This window comes from Jaculus jaculus, chromosome 21 (genome assembly GCF_020740685.1).
Source record: "Jaculus jaculus isolate mJacJac1 chromosome 21, mJacJac1.mat.Y.cur, whole genome shotgun sequence".
Classification (NCBI taxonomy): domain Eukaryota; kingdom Metazoa; phylum Chordata; class Mammalia; order Rodentia; family Dipodidae; genus Jaculus; species Jaculus jaculus.
Window position 1 is genome coordinate 116126 of NC_059122.1, and position 26624 is coordinate 142749.

Here is a 26624-nt window from a genome sequence, read left to right on the forward strand (position 1 = left end):
GGAAGGCCAAATCTGTGCCGGATGAAATCGGCATTATCGGGTCAAACCGGATTGAACCTCTAGGAATTTCTAAAACCCGGTAAACCGATTGAACCCGGAAAAGTCTGCTAATACTGGTAAAAACCGTAAAAGAATTCACAGCCTGATAGCCAGGTGGGTACCGGATGAAATCGGCATGAACGGGTGAAAACCGCATGAACCAGTAGGAATCGGCAAAATCTGGTAAACAGGTCGCATTTGAAAAACGGGCCTAAATCTGTTAAAAACCAAAAACGGGGTGACAGCCTGATTGCCACTTTGGTACTGGATGAAATCGGCATGAAAGTGTCAAAACCGGATTGAAGCTGTACGAATCGGTAAAATCTGCTAAACTGGTCGATCCGAGAACAGGGCCTAAACCCGGTACAAACAGCAAAAGGGGTCACACCCGGGATGACCAAGTCTGTACCGGATGAAATAGGCATGAACGGGTCAAAACCGGATTGAACATGTAGTAATCGGTGAAATCCGGTAAAGTGGTCGAATCCGGAAAAGGTCCTAAACCGGTAAAAACCGCAAAAGAGGGTCACCCCCGGGATGACCAAGTCAGTACCGGGTGAAATCGGCATGATCGGGTCAAAACCACATTGAACACATTGGAATCGGAAAAATCCGGTAAACTGGTCGATCAATAAAAAGGTCCTAAATCCGGTAAAAACAGCAAAAGTGGTCAAACCCGAAATCACCAAGTCTGTGCCGGATGAAATCGGCATGATCGGGTCAAACCGGATTGAACCTCTAGGAATTTCTAAAACCTGGTAAAGGATTGAAACTGGAAATGTGGGCTAATATTGGTAAAAACCGTAAAAGAATTCACAGCCTGATAGCCAGGTGGGTACCGGATGAAATCGGCATGAACGGGTGAAAACCGCATGAACCAGTAGGAATCGGCAAAATCTGGTAAACAGGTCGCATTTGAAAAACGGGCCTAAATCTGTTAAAAACCAAAAACAGGGTGACAGCCTGATTGCCACTTCGGTACTGGATGAAATCGGCATGAACGGGTCAAAACCGGATTGAAGCTGTACGAATCGGTAAAATCTGCTAAACTGGTCGATCTGAGAAAAGGGCCTAAACCCGGTACAAACAGCAAAAGGGGTCACACCCGGGATGACCAAATCTGTACAGGATGAAATAGGCATGAACGGGTCAAAACCGGGTTGAACATGTAGTAGTCGGTGAAATCCGGTAAAGTGGTCGAATCCGGAAATAGTCCTAAACCGGTAAAAACCGCAAAAGAGGTCACCCCCGGGATGACCAAGTCAGTATCGGGTGAAATCGGCATGATCGGGTCAAAACCAGATTGAACAGATAGGAATCGGAAAAATCCGGTAAACTGGTCGATCACAAAAAAGGTCCTAAATCCGGTCAAAACAGCAAAAGTGGTCACACCCGACATGACCAAGCCTGTCCCGGATGAAATCGGCATGATCGGGTCAAAACCAGATTGAACCTCTAGGAATCGGTAAAATTGGGTAAACTGGTCGAAACCGGAAAAGTTGGCTAATACAGTTAAAATCCGTTATAGGGTTCACAGCCTGATTGTCAAGTTAGTACTGGAAGAAATTGGCATGAACGGGTCAAAACCGGATTGAACCTGTAGGAATCGGTAAAATCCAGTAAACCTGTCGAATCCGAACAATGGGCCGAAATCCGGTAAAAACCGTCATAGGGGTCACAGCCGGATTGCCAAGTCGGAACCGGATGAAATCGGCATGAACGAGTCAAAACCAGATTGAACCTGTAGGAATCCGTAAAATCCGGTAAACTGGTCGAAATCGGAAAGGTGGGCTAAAACTGGTGAAAAGTGTAAAAGTCGTCACAGCCTGATTGCCACGTCGGTACAGGATGAAATCGGCACGAACGGGTCAAAACCGGATTGAACCTGTAGGAATCGGTAAAATCCGGTAAACTGGTCGATCCGAAAAAAGGGCCTATATCCGGTAAAAACCGCAAATGCCGTCACACACAGGATGACCAATCTGTACCAGATGAAATCAGCATGAACGGGTCAAAACCGGATTGAACCACTGGGAATCGGTAAAACCCGGTAAAGTGGTCTCATCTGGAAAAGTGGGCTAATACAGGTAAAAACCGTAAAAGGGTTCAGAGCCTGATTGCCAAGTCGGTAGCGCATGAAATCGGCATGAATGGGTCAAAACCGGATTGAACATGTAGGAGTCGGTAAAATCTGGTAAACTAGTAAAATGCGAAAAACGGGCCTAAATCCGGTAAAAACCGTAAAAGGGGTCACAGCCTGATTGCCTAGGCGATACCGGATGAAATCGGCATGAATGGGTCCAAACCGGATTGAACCTCTAGGAATCGGTAAAATCCGGTAAACTGCTCGAAACCGGAAACATGGGCTAAGACTGGTAAAAATCCTAATAGGGTTCACAGCCTGATTGCCAAGTAAGAACCGGATAAAATCGGCATGAACAAGTCAATACTGGAATGAATATCTAGAATTCGGTAAAATCCGGTAGTGGTTGAATCCGGAAAATGGCCTAAAACCGGTAAAAACCGCAAAAGGTGTCACACCCGGGATGGCTAAATCTGTGCCGGATGAAATCGGCATGATCGGGTGAAAACCAGGTTGATCCGCTGAGAATTGGAAAAATCCGGTAAACTGGTTGAAATGGGAAATTTGGGGTAATACTAGTAAAAGCCGTGAAAGGGTTCACAGCCTGAATGCCAAATCGGTACCGGAAGAAATCGGCATGAACGAGTCAAAACCAGATTGAACCTGTAGGAATCCTTAAAATCCGGTAAACTGGTCGAAATCGGAAAGGTGGAATAAAACTGGTGAAAAGTGTAAAAGTGGTCACAGCATGATTGCCACGTCGGTACAGGATGAAATCGGCACGAACGGGTCAAAACCGGATTGAAACTGTAGGAATCGGTAAAATCCGGTAAACTGGTCGATCCGAAAAAAGGGCCTATATCCGGTAAAAACCGCAAATGCCGTCACACCAAGGATGACCAATCTGTACCAGATGAAATCCGCATGAACGGGTTAAAACCAGATTGAGCCTCTAGGAATCGGTTAAACCCGGTAAAGTGGTCTCATCTGGAAAAGTGGGCTAATACAGGTAAAAACCGTAAAAGGGTTCAGAGCCTGATTGCCAAGTCGGTAGCGGATGAAATCGGCATGAATGGGTCAAAACCGGATTGAACATGTAGGAGTCGGTAAAATCTGGTAAACTAGTAAAATGCGAAAAACGGGCCTAAATCCGGTAAAAACCGTAAAAGGGGTCACAGCCTGATTGCCTAGGCGATACCGGATGAAATTGGCATGAAAGGGTCAAAACCGGACTGAACCTGTAGGAATCGGTAAAATCCGGCAAACTGGTTGAAACCGGAAAAGTCGGCTAAGACTGGTAAAAATCCTAATAGGGTTCACAGCCTGATTGCCAAGTCATAACCGGATAAAATCGGCATGAACAAGTCAATACTGGAATGAATATCAAGAATTCTGTAAAATCCGGTAGAGGTTGAATCCGGAAAATGGCCTAAAACCGGGTAAAACCGCAAAAGGGGTCACACCCGGGATGGCCAAATCTGTGCCGGATTAAATCGGCATGAGCGGGTCAAACCGGATTGAACCTCTAGGAATTTCTAAAACCCGGTGAACCGATTGAAACCGGAAAAGTGGGCTAATACTGGTAAAAACTGTAAAAGAATTCACAGCCGGATAGCCAGGTGGGTACAGGATGAAATCGGCATGAACGGGTGAAAACCGCATGAACCAGTAGGAATCGGCAAAATCTGGTAAACAGGTCGCATTTGAAAAACGGGCCTAAATCTGTTAAAAACCAAAAACGGGGTGACAGCCTGATTGCCACTTTGGCACTGGATGAAATCGGCATGAACGGGTCAAAACCAGATTGAAGATGTACGAATCGGTAAAATCTGCTAAACTGATCGATCCGAGAAAAGGGCCTAAACCCGGTACAAACAGCAAAAGGCGTCACTCCCGGGATGACCAAGTCTGTACCGGATGAAATAGGCATGAACGGGTCAAAACCGGATTGAACATGTAGTAATCGGTGAAATCCGGTAAAGTGGTCGAATCCGGAAATGGTCCTAATCTGGTAAAAACCGAAAAAGAGGTCACCCCCGGGATGACCAAGTCAGTATCGGGTGAAATCGGCATGATCGGGACAAAACCAGATTGAACAGATATAATCGGAAAAATCCGGTAAACTGGTCGATCACAAAAAAGGTCCTAAATCCGGTAAAAACAGCAAAAGTGGTCACACCCGACATGACCAAGCCTGTGCCGGATGAAATCGGCATGATCGGATCAAAACCGGATTGAACCTCTAGGAATCGGTAAAATTGGGTAAACTGGTCGAAACCGGAAAAGATGGCTAATACAGTTAAAATCCGTAATAGGGTTCACAGCCTGACTGCCAAGTTAGTACTGGAAGAAATTGGCATGAACGGGTCAAAACCGGATTGAACCTGTAGGAATCGGTAAAATCCGGTAAACCTGTCGAATCCGAACAATCTGCCGAAATCCGGTAAAAACCATCATAGGGGTCACAGCCGGATTGCCAAGTCGGAACCGGATGAAATGGGCATGAACAGGTCAAGACCGGATTGAACATCCAGGAATCGGTAAAATCCGGTAAAGTGGTCGAATCCGGAGAAAGGCCTATAACCGCTATAAACCGCAAAATGTGTCACACATGGGTTGACCAAGTGTGTGCCGGAGGAAATCGGCATGATCGGGTCAAAACCAGGTTGAACCGCTAGGAATTGGTAAAATCCGGTAAACAGGTTGAAACAGGAAAAGTGGGGTAATACCAGTAAAAACCGTGAAAGGGTTCACAGCCTGATTGCCAAGTCGGTACCGGAAGAAATCGGCATGAACGAGTCAAAACCAGATTGAACCTGTATGAATCCGTAAAATCCGGTAAACTGGTCGAAATCGGAAAGGTGGGCTAAAACTGGTGAAAAGTGTAAAAGTGGTCACAGCCTGATTGCCACGTCGGTACAGGATGAAATCGGCACGAACGGGTCCAAACCGGATTGAACCTGTAGGAATCGGTAAAATCCGGTAAACTGGTCGATCCGAAAAAAGGGCCTATATCCGGTAAAAACCGCAAATGCCGTCACACCCAGGATGACCTATCTGTACCAGATGAAATCGGCATGAAGGGGTCAAAACCGGTTTGAACCTCTAGGAATCGGTAAAACCCGGAAAAGAGGTCTCATCTGGAAAAGTGGGCTAATACAGGTAAAAACCGTAAAAGGGTTCAGAGCCTGATTGCCAAGTCGGTAGCGCATGAAATCGGCATGAATGGGTCAAAACCGGATTGAACATGTAGGAGTCGGTAAAATCTGGTAAACTAGTAAAATGCGAAAAACGGGCCTAAATCCGGTAAAAACCGTAAAAGGGGTCACAGCCTGATTGCCTAGGCGATACCGGATGAAATTGGCATGAAAGGGTCAAAACCGGACTGAACCTGTAGGAATCGGTAAAATCCGGCAAACTGGTTGAAACCGGAAAAGTCGGCTAAGACTGGTAAAAATCGTAATAGGGTTCACAGCCTGATTGCCAAGTCATAACCGGATAAAATCGGCATGAACAAGTCAATACTGGAATGAATATCAAGAATTCTGTAAAATCCGGTAGAGGTTGAATCCGGAAAATGGCCTAAAACCGGGTAAAACCGCAAAAGGGGTCACACCCGGGATGGCCAAATCTGTGCCGGATTAAATCGGCATGAGCGGGTCAAACCGGATTGAACCTCTAGGAATTTCTAAAACCCGGTGAACCGATTGAAACCGGAAAAGTGGGCTAATACTGGTAAAAACTGTAAAAGAATTCACAGCCGGATAGCCAGGTGGGTACAGGATGAAATCGGCATGAACGGGTGAAAACCGCATGAACCAGTAGGAATCGGCAAAATCTGGTAAACAGGTCGCATTTGAAAAACCGGCCTAAATCTGTTAAAAACCAAAAACGGGGTGACAGCCTGATTGCCACTTTGGCACTGGATGAAATCGGCATGAACGGGTCAAAACCAGATTGAAGATGTACGAATCGGTAAAATCTGCTAAACTGATCGATCCGAGAAAAGGGCCTAAACCCGGTACAAACAGCAAAAGGCGTCACTCCCGGGATGACCAAGTCTGTACCGGATGAAATAGGCATGAACGGGTCAAAACCGGATTGAACATGTAGTAATCGGTGAAATCCGGTAAAGTGGTCGAATCCGGAAATGGTCCTAATCTGGTAAAAACCGAAAAAGAGGTCACCCCCGGGATGACCAAGTCAGTATCGGGTGAAATCGGCATGATCGGGACAAAACCAGATTGAACAGATATAATCGGAAAAATCCGGTAAACTGGTCGATCACAAAAAAGGTCCTAAATCCGGTAAAAACAGCAAAAGTGGTCACACCCGACATGACCAAGCCTGTGCCGGATGAAATCGGCATGATCGGATCAAAACCGGATTGAACCTCTAGGAATCGGTAAAATTGGGTAAACTGGTCGAAACCGGAAAAGATGGCTAATACAGTTAAAATCCGTAATAGGGTTCACAGCCTGACTGCCAAGTTAGTACTGGAAGAAATTGGCATGAACGGGTCAAAACCGGATTGAACCTGTAGGAATCGGTAAAATCCGGTAAACCTGTCGAATCCGAACAATCTGCCGAAATCCGGTAAAAACCATCATAGGGGTCACAGCCGGATTGCCAAGTCGGAACCGGATGAAATGGGCATGAACAGGTCAAGACCGGATTGAACATCCAGGAATCGGTAAAATCCGGTAAAGTGGTCGAATCCGGAGAAAGGCCTATAACCGCTATAAACCGCAAAATGTGTCACACATGGGTTGACCAAGTGTGTGCCGGAGGAAATCGGCATGATCGGGTCAAAACCAGGTTGAACCGCTAGGAATTGGTAAAATCCGGTAAACAGGTTGAAACAGGAAAAGTGGGGTAATACCAGTAAAAACCGTGAAAGGGTTCACAGCCTGATTGCCAAGTCGGTACCGGAAGAAATCGGCATGAACGAGTCAAAACCAGATTGAACCTGTATGAATCCGTAAAATCCGGTAAACTGGTCGAAATCGGAAAGGTGGGCTAAAACTGGTGAAAAGTGTAAAAGTGGTCACAGCCTGATTGCCACGTCGGTACAGGATGAAATCGGCACGAACGGGTCCAAACCGGATTGAACCTGTAGGAATCGGTAAAATCCGGTAAACTGGTCGATCCGAAAAAAGGGCCTATATCCGGTAAAAACCGCAAATGCCGTCACACCCAGGATGACCTATCTGTACCAGATGAAATCGGCATGAAGGGGTCAAAACCGGTTTGAACCTCTAGGAATCGGTAAAACCCGGAAAAGAGGTCTCATCTGGAAAAGTGGGCTAATACAGGTAAAAACCGTAAAAGGGTTCAGAGCCTGATTGCCAAGTCGGTAGTGCATGAAATCGGCATGAATGGGTCAAAACCGGATTGAACATGTAGGAGTCGGTAAAATCTGGTAAACTAGTAAAATGCGAAAAACGGGCCTAAATCCGGTAAAAACTGTAAAAGGGGTCACAGTCTGATTACGTAGGTGACACCGGATGAAATCGGCATGAGCGGATCTAAACCGGATTGAACCTGTAGGAATCGGTTAAAGCTTCTTAACTGGTAAAATCTGACAAACGGTCCTAAATCCGGTAAAAACCGTAAAAGGGGTCACAGCCTGGTTGCCTAGGCTATACCGGATGAAATCGGCATGAATGGGTCAAAACCGGATGGAACCTCTAGGAATCGGTAAAACCCGGTAAACTGGTCGAAACCGGAAAAGTGGGCTAAGACTTGTAAAAATCGTAATAGGGTTCACAGCCTGACTGCCAAGTCTGAACCGGATAAAATCGGCATGAGAGAGTCAATACTGGAATGAATATCTAGAATTCGGTAAAATCCGGTAGTGGTTGAATCCGGAAAATGGCCTAAAACTGGTAAAAACCGCAAAAGGGGTCACACCCGCGAAGGCCAAATCTGTGGCGGATGAAATCGGCATTATCGGGTCAAACCGGATTGAACCTCTAGGAATTTCTAAAACCCGGTAAACCGATTGAACCCGGAAAAGTCTGCTAATACTGGTAAAAACCGTAAAAGAATTCACAGCCTGATAGCCAGGTGGGTACCGGATGAAATCGGCATGAACGGGTGAAAACCGCATGAACCAGTAGGAATCGGCAAAATCTGGTAAACAGGTCGCATTTCAAAAACGGGCCTAAATCTGTTAAAAACCAAAAACGGGGTGACAGCCTGATTGCCACTTTGGTACTGGATGAAATCGGCATGAAAGTGTCAAAACCGGATTAAAGCTGTACGAATCGGTAAAATCTGCTAAACTGGTCGATCTGAGAAAAGGGCCTAAACCCGGTACAAACAGCAAAAGGGGTCACACCCGGGATGACCAAGTCTGTACCGGATGAAATAGGCATGAACGGGTCAAAACCGGATTGAACATGTAGTAATCGGTGAAATCCGGTAAAGTGGTCGAATCCGGAAAAGGTCCTAAACCGGTAAAAACCGCAAAAGAGGGTCACCCCCGGGATGACCAAGTCAGTACCGGGTGAAATCGGCATGATCGGGTCAAAACCACATTGAACACATTGGAATCGGAAAAATCCGGTAAACTGGTCGATCAATAAAAAGGTCCTAAATCCGGTAAAAACAGCAAAAGTGGTCACACCCGACATCACCAAGTCTGTGCCGGATGAAATCGGCATGATCGGGTCAAACCGGATTGAACCTCTAGGAATTTCTAAAACCTGGTAAAGGATTGAAACTGGAAATGTGGGCTAATATTGGTAAAAACCGTAAAAGAATTCACAGCCTGATAGCCAGGTGGGTACCGGATGAAATCGGCATGAACGGGTGAAAACCGCATGAACCAGTAGGAATCGGCAAAATCTGGTAAACAGGTCGCATTTGAAAAACGGGCCTAAATCTGTTAAAAACCAAAAACAGGGTGACAGCCTGATTGCCACTTCGGTACTGGATGAAATCGGCATGAACGGGTCAAAACCGGATTGAAGCTGTATGAATCGGTAAAATCTGCTAAACTGGTCGATCTGAGAAAAGGGCCTAAACCCGGTACAAACAGCAAAAGGGGTCACACCCGGGATGACCAAGTCTGTACCGGAAGAAATAGGCATGAACGGGTCAAAACCGGGTTGAACATGTAGTAGTCGGTGAAATCCGGTAAAGTGGTCGAATCCGGAAATAGTTCTAAACCGGTAAAAACCGCAAAAGAGGTCACCCCCGGGATGACCAAGTCAGTATCGGGTGAAATCGGCATGATCGGGTCAAAACCAGATTGAACAGATAGGAATCGGAAAAATCCGGTAAACTGGTCGATCACAAAAAAGGTCCTAAATCCGGTAAAAACAGCAAAAGTGGGCACACCCGACATGACCAAGCCTGTCCCGGATGAAATCGGCATGATCGGGTCAAAACCAGATTGAACCTCTAGAAATCGGTAAAATTGGGTAAACTGGTCGAAACCGGAAAAGTTGGCTAATACAGTTAAAATCCGTTATAGGGTTCACAGCCTGATTGTCAAGTTAGTACTGGAAGAAATTGGCATGAACGGGTCAAAACCGGATTGAACCTGTAGGAATCGGTAAAATCCAGTAAACCTGTCGAATCCGAACAAGGGGCCGAAATCCGGTAAAAACCGTCATAGGGGTCACAGCCGGATTGCCAAGTCGGAACCGGATGAAATCGGCATGAACGAGTCAAAACCAGATTGAACCTGTAGGAATCCGTAAAATCCGGTAAACTGGTCGAAATCGGAAAGGTGGGCTAAAACTGGTGAAAAGTGTAAAAGTCGTCACAGCCTGATTGCCACGTCGGTACAGGATGAAATCGGCACGAACGGGTCAAAACCGGATTGAACCTGTAGGAATCGGTAAAATCCGGTAAACTGGTCGATCCGACAAAAGGGCCTATATCCGGTAAAAACCGCAAATGCCGTCACACACAGGATGACCAATCTGTACCAGATGAAATCAGCATCAACGGGTCAAAACCGGATTGAACCACTGGGAATCGGTAAAACCCGGTAAAGTGGTCTCATCTGGAAAAGTGGGCTAATACAGGTAAAAACCGTAAAAGGGTTCAGAGCCTGATTGCCAAGTCGGTAGCGCATGAAATCGGCATGAATGGGTCAAAACCGGATTGAACATGTAGGAGTCGGTAAAATCTGGTAAACTAGTAAAATGCGAAAAACGGGCCTAAATCCGGTAAAAACCGTAAAAGGGGTCACAGACTGATTGCCTAGGCGATACCGGATGAAATCGGCATGAATGGGTCCAAACCGGATTGAACCTCTAGGAATCGGTAAAATCCGGTAAACTGGTCGAAACCGGAAACGTGGGCTAAGACTGGTAAAAATCCTAATAGGGTTCACAGCCTGATTGCCAAGTAAGAACCAGATAAAATCGGCATGAACAAGTCAATACTGGAATGAATATCTAGAATTCGGTAAAATCCGGTAGTGGTTGAATCCGGAAAATGGCCTAAAACCGGTAAAAACCGCAAAAGGGGTCACACCCGCGATGGCCAAATCTGTGCCAGATGAAATCAGCATGATCGGGTGAAAACCAGGTTGATCCGCTGGGAATTGGAAAAATCCGGTAAACTGGTTGAAATGGGAAACTTGGGGTAATACTAGTAAAAGCCGTGAAAGGGTTCACAGCCTGAATGCCAAATCGGTACCGGAAGAAATCGGCATGAACGAGTCAAAACCAGATTGAACCTGTAGGAATCCTTAAAATCCGGTAAACTGGTCGAAATCGGAAAGGTGGAATAAAACTGGTGAAAAGTGTAAAAGTGGTCACAGCATGATTGCCACGTCGGTACAGGATGAAATCGGCACGAACGGGTCAAAACCGGATTGAACCTGTAGGAATCGGTAAAATCCGGTAAACTGGTCGATCCGAAAAAGGGCCAATATCAGGTAAAAACCGCAAATGCCGTCACACCCAGGATGACCAATCTGTACCAGATGAAATCCGCATGAACGGGTCAAAACCGGATTGAGCCTCTAGGAATCGGTAAAACCCGGAAAAGAGGTCTCATCTGGAAAAGTGGGCTAATACAGGTAAAAACCGTAAAAGGGTTCAGAGCCTGATTGCCAAGTCGGTAGCGGATGAAATCGGCATGAATGGGTCAAAACCGGATTGAACATGTAGGAGTCGGTAAAATCTGGTAAACTAGTAAAATGCGAAAAACGGGCCTAAATCCGGTAAAAACCGTAAAAGGGGTCACAGCCTGATTGCCTAGGTGATACCGGATGAAATTGGCATGAAAGGGTCAAAACCGGACTGAACCTGTAGGAATCGGTAAAATCCGGCAAACTGGTTGAAACCGGAAAAGTCGGCTAAGACTGGTAAAAATCGTAATAGGGTTGACAGCCTGATTGCCAAGTCATAACCGGATAAAATCGGCATGAACAAGTCAATACTGGAATGAATATCAAGAATTCTGTAAAATCCGGTAGAGGTTGAATCCGTAAAATGGCCTAAAACCGGGTAAAACCGCAAAAGGGGTCACACCCGGGATGGCCAAATCTGTGCCGGATTAAATCGGCATGAGCGGGTCAAACCGGATTGAACCTCTAGGAATTTCTAAAACCCGGTGAACCGATTGAAACCGGAAAAGTGGGCTAATACTGGTAAAAACTGTAAAAGAATTCACAGCCGGATAGCCAGGTGGGTACCGGATGAAATCGGCATGAACGGGTGAAAACCGCATGAACCAGTAGGAATCGGCAAAATCTGGTAAACAGGTCGCATTTGAAAAACGGGCCTAAATCTGTTAAAAACCAAAAACGGGGTGACAGCCTGATTGCCACTTTGGCACTGGATGAAATCGGCATGAACGGGTCAAAACCAGATTGAAGATGTACGAATCGGTAAAATCTGCTAAACTGATCGATCCGAGAAAAGGGCCTAAACCCGGTACAAACAGCAAAAGGCGTCACTCCCGGGATGACCAAGTCTGTACCGGATGAAATAGGCATGAACGGGTCAAAACCGGATTGAACATGTAGTAATCGGTGAAATCCGGTAAAGTGGTCGAATCCGGAAATGGTCCTAATCTGGTAAAAACCGAAAAAGAGGTCACCCCCGGGATGACCAAGTCAGTATCGGGTGAAATCGGCATGATCGGGTCAAAACCAGATTGAACAGATAGTAATCGGAAAAATCTGGTAAACTGGTCGATCACAAAAAAGGTCCTAAATCCGGTAAAAACAGCAAAAGTGGTCACACCCGACATGACCAAGCCTGTCCCGGATGAAATCGGCATGATCGGATCAAAACCGGATTGAACCTCTAGGAATCGGTAAAATTGGGTAAACTGGTCGAAACCGGAAAAGATGGCTAATACAGTTAAAATCCGTAATAGGGTTCACAGCCTGACTGCCAAGTTAGTACTGGAAGAAATTGGCATGAACGGGTCAAAACCGGATTGAACCTGTAGGAATCGGTAAAATCCGGTAAACTTGTCGAATCCGAACAATGGGCCGAAATCCGGTAAAAACCATCATAGGGGTCACAGCCGGATTGCCAAGTCGGAACCGGATGAAATGGGCATGAACAGGTCAAGACCGGATTGAACATCCAGGAATCGGTAAAATCCGGTAAAGTGGTCGAATCCGGAGAAAGGCCTATAACCGCTATAAACCGCAAAATGTGTCACACATGGGTTGACCAAGTGTGTGCCGGAGGAAATCGGCATGATCGGGTCAAAACCAGGTTGAACCGCTAGGAATTGGTAAAATCCGGTAAACAGGTTGAAACAGGAAAAGTGGGGTAATACCAGTAAAAACCGTGAAAGGGTTCACAGCCTGATTGCCAAGTCGGTACCGGAAGAAATCGGCATGAACGAGTCAAAACCAGATTGAACCTGTATGAATCCGTAAAATCCGGTAAACTGGTCGAAATCGGAAAGGTGGGCTAAAACTGGTGAAAAGTGTAAAAGTGGTCACAGCCTGATTGCCACGTCGGTACAGGATGAAATCGGCACGAACGGGTCCAAACCGGATTGAACCTGTAGGAATCGGTAAAATCCGGTAAACTGGTCGATCCGAAAAAAGGGCCTATATCCGGTAAAAACCGCAAATGCCGTCACACCCAGGATGACCTATCTGTACCAGATGAAATCGGCATGAAGGGGTCAAAACCGGATTGAGCCTCTAGGAATCGGTTAAACCCGGTAAAGTGGTCTCATCTGGAAAAGTGGGCTAATACAGGTAAAAACCGTAAAAGGGTTCAGAGCCTGATTGCCAAGTCGGTAGCGGATGAAATCGGCATGAATGGGTCAAAACGGGATTGAACATGTAGGAGTCGGTAAAATCTGGTAAACTAGTAAAATGCGAAAAACGGGCCTAAATCCGGTAAAAACCGTAAAAGGGGTCACAGCCTGATTGCCTAGGCGATACCGGATGAAATTGGCATGAAAGGGTCAAAACCGGACTGAACCTGTAGGAATCGGTAAAATCCGGCAAACTGGTTGAAACCGGAAAAGTCGGCTAAGACTGGTAAAAATCGTAATAGGGTTCACAGCCTGATTGCCAAGTCATAACCGGATAAAATCGGCATGAACAAGTCAATACTGGAATGAATATCAAGAATTCTGTAAAATCCGGTAGAGGTTGAATCCGTAAAATGGCCTAAAACCGGGTAAAACCGCAAAAGGGGTCACACCCGGGATGGCCAAATCTGTGCCGGAGTAAATCGGCATGAGCGGGTCAAACCGGATTGAACCTCTAGGAATTTCTAAAACCCGGTGAACCGATTAAAACCGGAAAAGTGGGCTAATACTGGTAAAAACTGTAAAAGAATTCACAGCCGGATAGCCAGGTGGGTACAGGATGAAATCGGCATGAACGGGTGAAAACCGCATGAACCAGTAGGAATCGGCAAAATCTGGTAAACAGGTCGCATTTGAAAAACGGGCCTAAATCTGTTAAAAACCAAAAACGGGGTGACAGCCTGATTGCCACTTTGGCACTGGATGAAATCGGCATGAACGGGTCAAAACCAGATTGAAGATGTACGAATCGGTAAAATCTGCTAAACTGATCGATCCGAGAAAAGGGCCTAAACCCGGTACAAACAGCAAAAGGCGTCACTCCCGGGATGACCAAGTCTGTACCGGATGAAATAGGCATGAACGGGTCAAAACCGGATTGAACATGTAGTAATCGGTGAAATCCGGTAAAGTGGTCGAATCCGGAAATGGTCCTAATCTGGTAAAAACCGAAAAAGAGGTCACCCCCGGGATGACCAAGTCAGTATCGGGTGAAATCGGCATGATCGGGACAAAACCAGATTGAACAGATAGTAATCGGAAAAATCTGGTAAACTGGTCGATCACAAAAAAGGTCCTAAATCCGGTAAAAACAGCAAAAGTGGTCACACCCGACATGACCAAGCCTGTGCCGGATGAAATCGGCATGATCGGATCAAAACCGGATTGAACCTCTAGGAATCGGTAAAATTGGGTAAACTGGTCGAAACCGGAAAAGATGGCTAATACAGTTAAAATCCGTAATAGGGTTCACAGCCTGACTGCCAAGTTAGTACTGGAAGAAATTGGCATGAACGGGTCAAAACCGGATTGAACCTGTAGGAATCGGTAAAATCCGGTAAACTTGTCGAATCCGAACAATGGGCCGAAATCCGGTAAAAACCATCATAGGGGTCACAGCCGGATTGCCAAGTCGGAACCGGATGAAATGGGCATGAACAGGTCAAGACCGGATTGAACATCCAGGAATCAGTAAAATCCGGTAAAGTGGTCGAATCCGGAGAAAGGCCTATAACCGCTATAAACCACAAAATTTGTCACACATGGGTTGACCAAGTGTGTGCCGGAGGAAATCGGCATGATCGGGTCAAAACCAGGTTGAACCGCTAGGAATAGGTAAAATCCGGTAAACAGGTTGAAACAGGAAAAGTGGGGTAATACCAGTAAAAACCGTGAAAGGGTTCACAGCCTGATTGCCAAGTCAGTACCGGAAGAAATCGGCATGAACGAGTCAAAACCAGATTGAACCTGTAGGAATCGGTAAAATCCGGTAAACTGGTCGAAATCGGAAAGGTGGGCTAAAACTGGTGAAAAGTGTAAAAGTGGTCACAGCCTGATTGCCACGTCGGTACAGGATGAAATCGGCACGAACGGGTCCAAACCGATTGAACCTGTAGGAATCGGTAAAATCCGGTAAACTGGTCGATCCGAAAAAAGGGCCTATATCCGGTAAAAACCGCAAATGCCGTCACACCCAGGATGACCTATCTGTACCAGATGAAATCGGCATGAAGGGGTCAAAACCGGTTTGAACCTCTAGGAATCGGTAAAACCCGGAAAAGAGGTCTCATCTGGAAAAGTGGGCTAATACAGGTAAAAACCGTAAAAGGGTTCAGAGCCTGATTGCCAAGTCGGTAGTGGATGAAATCGGCATGAATGGGTCAAAACGGGATTGAACATGTAGGAGTCGGTAAAATCTGGTAAACTAGTAAAATGCGAAAAACGGGCCTAAATCCGGTAAAAACCGTAAAAGGGGTCACAGCCTGATTGCCTAGGCGGTACCGGATGAAATTGGCATGAAAGGGTCAAAACCGACTGAACCTGTAGGAATCGGTAAAATCCGGCAAACTGGTTGAAACCGGAAAAGTCGGCTAAGACTGGTAAAAATCGTAATAGGGTTCACAGCCTGATTGCCAAGTCATAACCGGATAAAATCGGCATGAACAAGTCAATACTGGAATGAATATCAAGAATTCTGTAAAATCCGGTAGAGGTTGAATCCGTAAAATGGCCTAAAACCGGGTAAAACCGCAAAAGGGGTCACACCCGGGATGGCCAAATCTGTGCCGGATTAAATCGGCATGAGCGGGTCAAACCGGATTGAACCTCTAGGAATTTCTAAAACCCGGTGAACCGATTGAAACCGGAAAAGTGGGCTAATACTGGTAAAAACTGTAAAAGAATTCACAGCCGGATAGCCAGGTGGGTACAGGATGAAATCGGCATGAACGGGTGAAAACCGCATGAACCAGTAGGAATCGGCAAAATCTGGTAAACAGGTCGCATTTGAAAAACGGGCCTAAATCTGTTAAAAACCAAAAACGGGGTGACAGCCTGATTGCCACTTTGGCACTGGATGAAATCGGCATGAACGGGTCAAAACCAGATTGAAGATGTACGAATCGGTAAAATCTGCTAAACTGATCGATCCGAGAAAAGGGCCTAAACCCGGTACAAACAGCAAAAGGCGTCACTCCCGGGATGACCAAGTCTGTACCGGATGAAATAGGCATGAACGGGTCAAAACCGGATTGAACATGTAGTAATCGGTGAAATCCGGTAAAGTGGTCGAATCCGGAAATGGTCCTAATCTGGTAAAAACCGAAAAAGAGGTCACCCCCGGGATGACCAAGTCAGTATCGGGTGAAATCGGCATGATCGGGACAAAACCAGATTGAACAGATAGTAATCGGAAAAATCTGGTAAACTGGTCGATCACAAAAAAGGTCCTAAATCCGGTAAAAACAGCAAAAGTGGTCACACCCGACATGACCAAGCCTGTGCCGGATGAAATCGGCATGATCGGATCAAAACCGGATTGAACCTCTAGGAATCGGTAAAATTGGGTAAACTGGTCGAAACCGGAAAAGATGGCTAATACAGTTAAAATCCGTAATAGGGTTCACAGCCTGACTGCCAAGTTAGTACTGGAAGAAATTGGCATGAACGGGTCAAAACCGGATTGAACCTGTAGGAATCGGTAAAATCCGGTAAACTTGTCGAATCCGAACAATGGGCCGAAATCCGGTAAAAACCATCATAGGGGTCACAGCCGGATTGCCAAGTCGGAACCGGATGAAATGGGCATGAACAGGTCAAGACCGGATTGAACATCCAGGAATCAGTAAAATCCGGTAAAGTGGTCGAATCCGGAGAAAGGCCTATAACCGCTATAAACCGCAAAATGTGTCACACATGGGTTGACCAAGTGTGTGCCGGAGGAAATCGGCATGATCGGGTCAAAACCAGGTTGAACCGCTAGGAATTGGTAAAATCCGGTAAACAGGTTGAAACAGGAAAAGTGGGGTAATACCAGTAAAAACCGTGAAAGGGTTCACAGCCTGATTGCCAAGTCGGTACCGGAAGAAATCGGCATGAACGAGTCAAAACCAGATTGAACCTGTATGAATCCGTAAAATCCGGTAAACTGGTCGAAATCGGAAAGGTGGGCTAAAACTGGTGAAAAGTGTAAAAGTGGTCACAGCCTGATTGCCACGTCGGTACAGGATGAAATCGGCACGAACGGGTCCAAACCGGATTGAACCTGTAGGAATCGGTAAAATCCGGTAAACTGGTCGATCCGAAAAAAGGGCCTATATCCGGTAAAAACCGCAAATGCCGTCACACCCAGGATGACCTATCTGTACCAGATGAAATCGGCATGAACGGGTCAAAACCGGATTGAACATGTAGTAATCGGTGAAATCCGGTAAAGTGGTCGAATCCGGAAATGGTCCTAAACCGGTAAAAACCGCAAAAGAGGTCACCCCCGGAATGACCAACTCAGTGTCGGGTGAAATAGGCATGATCGGGTCAAAACCAGATTGAACAGATAGGAATCGGAAAAATCCGGTAAACTGGTCGATCATAAAAAAGGTCCTAAATTCGGTAAAAACAGCAAAAGTGGTCACACCCGACATGACCAAGCCTGTCCCGGATGAAATCGGCATGATCGGGTCAAAACCAGATTGAACCTCTAGGAATCGGTAAAATTGGGTAAACTGGTCGAAACCGGAAAAGATGGATAATACAGTTAAAATCCGTAATAGGGTTCACAGCCTGAGTGCCAAGTTAGTACTGGAAGAAATTGGCATGAACGGGTCAAAACCGGATTGAACCTGTAGGAATCGGTAAAATCCGGTAAACTTGTCGAATCCGAACAACGGGCCGAAATCCGGTAAAAACCATCATAGGGGTCACAGCCGGATTGCCAAGTCGGAACCGGATGAAATGGGCATGAACAGGTCAAGACCGGATTGAACATCCAGGAATCGGTAAAATCCGGTAAAGTGGTCGAATCCGGAGAAAGGCCTATAACCGCTATAAACCGCAAAATTTGTCACACATGGGTTGACCAAGTGTGTGCCGGAGGAAATCGGCATGATCGGGTCAAAACCAGGTTGAACCGCTAGGAATTGGTAAAATCCGGTAAACAGGTTGAAACAGGAAAAGTGGGGTAATACCAGTAAAAACCGTGAAAGGGTTCACAGCCTGATTGCCAAGTCGGTACCGGAAGAAATCGGCATGAACGAGTCAAAACCAGATTGAACCTGTATGAATCCGTAAAATCCGGTAAACTGGTCGAAATCGGAAAGGTGGGCTAAAACTGGTGAAAAGTGTAAAAGTGGTCACAGCCTGATTGCCACGTCGGGACAGGATGAAATCGGCACCAACGGGTCCAAACCGGATTGAACCTGTAGGAATCGGTAAAATCCGGTAAACTGGTCGATCCGAAAAAAGGGCCTATATCTGGTAAAAACCGCAAATGCCGTCACACCCAGGATGACCTATCTGTACCAGATGAAATCGGCATGAAGGGGTCAAAACCGGTTTGAACATCTAGGAATCGGTAAAACCCGGAAAAGAGGTCTCATCTGGAAAAGTGGGCTAATACAGGTAAAAACCGTATAAGGGTTCAGAGCCTGATTGCCAAGTCGGTAGCGGATATTCGGCATGAATGGGTCAAAACCGGATTGAACATGTAGGAGTCGGTAAAATCTGGTAAACTAGTAAAATGCGAAAAACGGGCCTAAATCCGGTAAAAACCGTAAAAGGGGTCACAGTCTGATTACCTAGGTGACACCGGATGGAATCGGCATGAGCGGATCTAAACCGGATTGACCCTGTAGGAATCGGTTAAAGCTTCTTAACTGCTAAAATCTGACAAACGGTCCTAAATCCGGTAAAAACCGTAAAAGGGGTCACAGCCTGGTTGCCTAGGCGATACCGGATGAAATCGGCATGAATGGGTCAAAACCGGATGGAACCTCTAGGAATCGGAAAAATCCGGTAAACTGGTCGAAACCGGAGAAGTGGGCTAAGACTGGTAAAAATCGTAATAAGGTTCACAGCCTGATTGCAAAGTCAGAACCGGATAAAATCGGCATGAACAAGTCAATACTGGAATGAATATCAAGAATTCTGTAAAATCCGGTAGAGGTTGAATCCGGAAAATGGCCTAAAACCGGGTAAAACCGCAAAAGGGGTCACACCCGGGATGGCCAAATCTGTGCCGGATTAAATCGGCATGAGCGGGTCAAACCGGATTGAACCTCTAGGAATTTCTAAAACCCGGTGAACCGATTGAAACCGGAAAAGTGGGCTAATACTGGTAAAAACTGTAAAAGAATTCACAGCCGGATAGCCAGGTGGGTACCGGATGAAATCGGCATGAACGGGTGAAAACCGCATGAACCAGTAGGAATCGGCAAAATCTGGTAAACAGGTCGCATTTGAAAAACGGGCCTAAATCTGTTAAAAACCAAAAACGGGGTGACAGCCTGATTGCCACTTTGGCACTGGATGAAATCGGCATGAACGGGTCAAAACCGGATTGAAGATGTACGAATCGGTAAAATCTGCTAAACTGATCGATCCTAGAAAAGGGCCTAAACCCGGTACAAACAGCAAAAGGCGTCACTCCCGGGATGACCAAGTCTGTACCGGATGAAATAGGCATGAACGGGTCAAAACCGGATTGAACATGTAGTAATCGGTGAAATCCGGTAAAGTGGTCGAATCCGGAAATGGTCCTAATCTGGTAAAAACCGAAAAAGAGGTCACCCCCGGGATGACCAAGTCAGTATCGGGTGAAATCGGCATGATCGGGACAAAACCAGATTGAACAGATAGTAATCGGAAAAATCTGGTAAACTGGTCGATCACAAAAAGGGTCCTAAATCCGGTAAAAACAGCAAAAGTGGTCACACCCGACATGACCAAGCCTGTGCCGGATGAAATCGGCATGATCGGATCAAAACCGGATTGAACCTCCAGGAATCGGTAAAATTGGGTAAACTGATCGAAACCGGAAAAGATGGCTAATACAGTTAAAATCCGTAATAGGGTTCACAGCCTGACTGCCAAGTTAGTACTGGAAGAAATTGGCATGAACGGGTCAAAACCGGATTGATCCTGTAGGAATCGGTAAAATCCGGTAAACTTGTCGAATCCGAACAATGGGCCGAAATCCGGTAAAAACCATCATAGGGGCCACAGCCGGATTGCCAAGTCGGAACCGGATGAAATGGGCATGAACAGGTCAAGACCGGATTGAACATCCAGGAATCTGTAAAATCCGGGAAAGTGGTCGAATCCGGAGAAAGGCCTATAACCGCTATAAACCGCAAAATTTGTCACACATGGGTTGACCAAGTGTGTGCCGGAGGAAATCGGCATGATCCGGTCAAAACCATGTTGAACCGCTAGGAATTGGTAAAATCCGGTAAACTGGTTGAAACGGGAAAAGTGGGGTAATACCAGTAAAAACCGTAAAAGGGTTCACAGCCTGATTGCCAAGTCGGTACCGGAAGAAATCGGCATGAACGAGTCAAAACCAGATTGAACCTGTATGAATCCGTAAAATCCGGTAAACTAGTCGAAATCGGAAAGGCGGGCTAAAACTGGTGAAAAGTGTAAAAGTGGTCACAGCCTGATTGCCACGTCGGTACAGGATGAAATCGGCACGAACGGGTCCAAACCGGATTGAACCTGTAGGAATCGGTAAAATCCGGTAAACTGGTCGATCCGAAAAAAGGGCCTATATCCGGTAAAAACCGCAAATGCCGTCACACCCAGGATGACCTATCTGTACCAGATGAAATCGGCATGAAGGGGTCAAAACCGGTTTGAACCTCTAGGAATCGGTAAAACCCGGAAAAGAGGTCTCATCGGGAAAAGTGGGCTAATACAGGTAAAAACCGTAAAAGGGTTCAGAGCCTGATTGCCAAGTCGGTTGCGGATATTCGGCATGAATGGGTCAAAACCAGATTGAACATGTAGGAGTCGGTAAAATCTGGTAAACTAGTAAAATGCGAAAAACGGGCCTAAATCCGGTAAAAACCGTAAAAGGGGTCACAGTCTGATTACGTAGGTGACACCGGATGGAATCGGCATGAGCGGATCTAAACCGGATTGAACCTGTAGGAATCGGTTAAAGCTTCTTAACTGGTTAAATCTGACAAACGGTCCTAAATCCGGTAAAAACCGTAAAAGGGGTCACAGCCTGGTTGCCTAGGCGATACCGGATGAAATCGGCATGAATGGGTCAAAACAGGATGGAACCTATAGGAATCGGAAAAATCCGGTAAACTGGTCGAAACCGGAGAAGTGGGCTAAGACTGGTAAAAATCGTAATAAGGTTCACAGCCTGATTGCAAAGTCAGAGCCGGATAAAATTGGCATGAACAAGTCAATATTGGAATGAATATCTAGAATTCGGTAACATCCGGTAGTGGTTGAATCCGGAAAATGGCCTAAAACGGGTAAAAACCGCAAAAGGGGTCACACCCGGGATGGCCAAACCTGTGCCGTATGAAATCGGCATGATCGGGTCAAACGGGATTGAACCTCTAGGAATTTCTAAAACCCGGCAAACTGATTGAAACCGGAAAAGTGGGCTAATACTGGTAAAAACCGTAAAAGAATTCACAGCCTGATAGCAAGGTGGGTACCGGATGAAATCGGCATGAACGGGTGAAAACCGCATGAACCAGTAGGAATCGGCAAAATCTGGTAAGCAGGTCGATTTGAAAAACGGGCCTAAATCTGTTAAAAACCAAAAACGGGGTGACAGCCTGATTGCCACTTCGGTACTGGATGAAATCGGCATGAATGGGTCCAAACCGGATTGAAGCTGTACGAATCGGTAAAATCTGCTAAACTGGTCGATCCGAGAAAAGGGCCTAAATCCGGTACAAACAGCAAAAGGGGTCACACCCGGGATGACCAAGTCTGTACCGGATGAAATAGGCATGAACGGGTCAAAACCGGATTGAACATGTAGTAATCGGTGAAATCCGGTAAAGTGGTCGAATCCGGAAATGGTCCTAAACCGGTAAAAACCGCAAAAGAGGTCACCCCCGGGATGACCAAGTCAGTATCGGGTGAAATCGGCATGATCGGTTCAAAACCAGATTGAACACATAGGAATCGGAAAAATCCGGTAAACTGGTCGATCAAAAAAAAGGTCCTAAATCCGGTTAAAACAGCAAAAGTGGTCACACCCGTCATGACCAAGTCTGTGCGGATGAAATCGGCATGATCGGGTCAAAACCAGGTTGAACCGCTAGGAATTGGTAAAATCCGGTAAACTGGTTGAAACGGGAAAGGTGGGGTAATACTAGTAAAAACCGTGAAAGGGTTCACAGCCTGATTGCCAAGTCGGTACCGGAAGAAATTGGCATGAACGAGTCAAAACCAGATTGAACCTGTAGGAATCCGTAGAATCCGGTAAACTGGTCGAATTCGGAAAGGTGTGCTGAAACTGGTAAAAAGTGTAAAAGTGGTCACAGCCTGATTGCCACGTCGGTACAGGATGAAATCGGTACGAACGGGTCAAAACCGGATTGAAACTGTAGGAATCGGTAAAATCCGGTAAACTGGTCGATCCGAAAAAAGGGCCTATATCCGGTAAAAACCGCAAATGCCGTCACACCCAGGATGACCAATCTGTACCAGATGAAATCGGCATGAACGGATCAAAACCGGATTGAGCCTCTAGGAATCGGTAAAACCCGGTAAAGTGGTCTCATCTGGAAAAGTGGGCTAATACAGGTAAAAACCGTAAAAGGGTTCAGAGCCTGATTGCCAAGTCGGTAGTGGATAAAATCGGCATGAATGGGTCAAAACCGGATTGAACATGTAGGAGTCGGTAAAATCTGGTAAACTATTAAAATGCGAAAAACGGGCCTAAATCCGGTAAAAACCGTAAAAGGGGTCACAGCCTGATCACGTAGGCGATACCGGATGAAATCGGCATGAGCAGATCTAAACAGGATTGAACCTGTAGGAATCGGTTAAAGCTGGTTAACTGGTAAAATCTGAAAAACGGTCCTAAATCCGGTAAAAGGCGTAAAAGGGGTCACAGCCTGATTGCCTAGGCGATACCGGATGAAATCGTCATGAATGGGTCAAAACCGGACTGAACCTCTAGGAATCGGTAAAACCCGGTAAACTGGTCGAAACCGGAAAAGTGGGCTAAGACTTGTAAAAATCGTAATAGGGTTCACAGCCTGACTGCCAAGTCTGAACCGGATAAAATCGGCATGAAAAAGTCAATACTGGAATGAATATCTAGAATTCGGTAAAATCCGGTAGTGGTTGAATCCGGAAAATGGCCTAAAACTGGTAAAAACCGCAAAAGGGGTCACACCCGGGAAGGCCAAATCTGTGGCGGATGAAATCGGCATTATCGGGTCAAACCGGATTGAACCTCTAGGAATTTCTAAAACCCGGTAAACCGATTGAACCCGGAAAAGTCTGCTAATACTGGTAAAAACCGTAAAAGAATTCACAGCCTGATAGCCAGGTGGGTACCGGATGAAATCGGCATGAACGGGTGAAAACCGCATGAACCAGTAGGAATCGGCAAAATCTGGTAAACAGGTCGCATTTGAAAAACGGGCCTAAATCTGTTAAAAACCAAAAACGGGGTGACAGCCTGATTGCCACTTTGGTACTGGATGAAATCGGCATGAAAGTGTCAAAACCGGATTGAAGCTGTACGAATCGGTAAAATCTGCTAAACTGGTCGATCCGAGAACAGGGCCTAAACCCGGTACAAACAGCAAAAGGGGTCACACCCGGGATGACCAAGTCTGTACCGGATGAAATAGGCATGAACGGGTCAAAACCGGATTGAACATGTAGTAATCGGTGAAATCCGGTAAAGTGGTCGAATCCGGAAAAGGTCCTAAACCGGTAAAAACCGCAAAAGAGGGTCACCCCCGGGATGACCAAGTCAGTACCGGGTGAAATCGGCATGATCGGGTCAAAACCACATTGAACACATTGGAATCGGAAAAATCCGGTAAACTGGTCGATCAATAAAAAGGTCCTAAATCCGGTAAAAACAGCAAAAGTGGTCAAACCCGAAATCACCAAGTCTGTGCCGGATGAAATCGGCATGATCGGGTCAAACCGGATTGAACCTCTAGGAATTTCTAAAACCTGGTAAAGGATTGAAACTGGAAATGTGGGCTAATATTGGTAAAAACCGTAAAAGAATTCACAGCCTGATAGCCAGGTGGGTACCGGATGAAATCGGCATGAACGGGTGAAAACCGCATGAACCAGTAGGAATCGGCAAAATCTGGTAAACAGGTCGCATTTGAAAAACGGGCCTAAATCTGTTAAAAACCAAAAACAGGGTGACAGCCTGATTGCCACTTCGGTACTGGATGAAATCGGCATGAACGGGTCAAAACCGGATTGAAGCTGTACGAATCGGTAAAATCTGCTAAACTGGTCGATCTGAGAAAAGGGCCTAAACCCGGTACAAACAGCAAAAGGGGTCACACCCGGGATGACCAAATCTGTACCGGATGAAATAGGCATGAACGGGTCAAAACCGGGTTGAACATGTAGTAGTCGGTGAAATCCGGTAAAGTGGTCGAATCCGGAAATAGTCCTAAACCGGTAAAAACCGCAAAAGAGGTCACCCCCGGGATGACCAAGTCAGTATCGGGTGAAATCGGCATGATCGGGTCAAAACCAGATTGAACAGATAGGAATCGGAAAAATCCGGTAAACTGGTCGATCACAAAAAAGGTCCTAAATCCGGTCAAAACAGCAAAAGTGGTCACACCCGACATGACCAAGCCTGTCCCGGATGAAATCGGCATGATCGGGTCAAAACCAGATTGAACCTCTAGGAATCGGTAAAATTGGGTAAACTGGTCGAAACCGGAAAAGTTGGCTAATACAGTTAAAATCCGTTATAGGGTTCACAGCCTGATTGTCAAGTTAGTACTGGAAGAAATTGGCATGAACGGGTCAAAACCGGATTGAACCTGTAGGAATCGGTAAAATCCAGTAAACCTGTCGAATCCGAACAATGGGCCGAAATCCGGTAAAAACCGTCATAGGGGTCACAGCCGGATTGCCAAGTCGGAACCGGATGAAATCGGCATGAACGAGTCAAAACCAGATTGAACCTGTAGGAATCCGTAAAATCCGGTAAACTGGTCGAAATCGGAAAGGTGGGCTAAAACTGGTGAAAAGTGTAAAAGTCGTCACAGCCTGATTGCCACGTCGGTACAGGATGAAATCGGCACGAACGGGTCCAAACCGGATTGAACCTGTAGGAATCGGTAAAATCCGGTAAACTGGTCGATCCGAAAAAAGGGCCTATATCCGGTAAAAACCGCAAATGCCGTCACACACAGGATGACCAATCTGTACCAGATGAAATCAGCATGAACGGGTCAAAACCGGATTGAACCACTGGGAATCGGTAAAAACGGTAAAGTGGTCTCATCTGGAAAAGTGGGCTAATACAGGTAAAAACCGTAAAAGGGTTCAGAGCCTGATTGCCAAGTCGGTAGCGCATGAAATCGGCATGAATGGGTCAAAACCGGATTGAACATGTAGGAGTCGGTAAAATCTGGTAAACTAGTAAAATGCGAAAAACGGGCCTAAATCCGGTAAAAACCGTAAAAGGGGTCACAGCCTGATTGCCTAGGCGATACCGGATGAAATCGGCATGAATGGGTCCAAACCGGATTGAACCTCTAGGAATCGGTAAAATCCGGTAAACTGCTCGAAACCGGAAACGTGGGCTAAGACTGGTAAAAATCCTAATAGGGTTCACAGCCTGATTGCCAAGTAAGAACCGGATAAAATCGGCATGAACAAGTCAATACTGGAATGAATATCTAGAATTCGGTAAAATCCGGTAGTGGTTGAATCCGGAAAATGGCCTAAAACCGGTAAAAACCGCAAAAGGTGTCACACCCGGGATGGCCAAATCTGTGCCGGATGAAATCGGCATGATCGGGTGAAAACCAGGTTGATCCGCTGAGAATTGGAAAAATCCGGTAAACTGGTTGAAATGGGAAACTTGGGGTAATACTAGTAAAAGCCGTGAAAGGGTTCACAGCCTGAATGCCAAATCGGTACCGGAAGAAATCGGCATGAACGAGTCAAAACCAGATTGAACCTGTAGGAATCCTTAAAATCCGGTAAACTGGTCGAAATCGGAAAGGTGGGCTAAAACTGGTGAAAAGTGTAAAAGTGGTCACAGCATGATTGCCACGTCGGTACAGGATGAAATCGGCACGAACGGGTCAAAACCGGATTGAACCTGTAGGAATCGGTAAAATCCGGTAAACTGGTCGATCCGAAAAAAGGGCCTATATCCGGTAAAAACCGCAAATGCCGTCACACCAAGGATGACCAATCTGTACCAGATGAAATCCGCATGAACGGGTTAAAACCAGATTGAGCCTCTAGGAATCGGTTA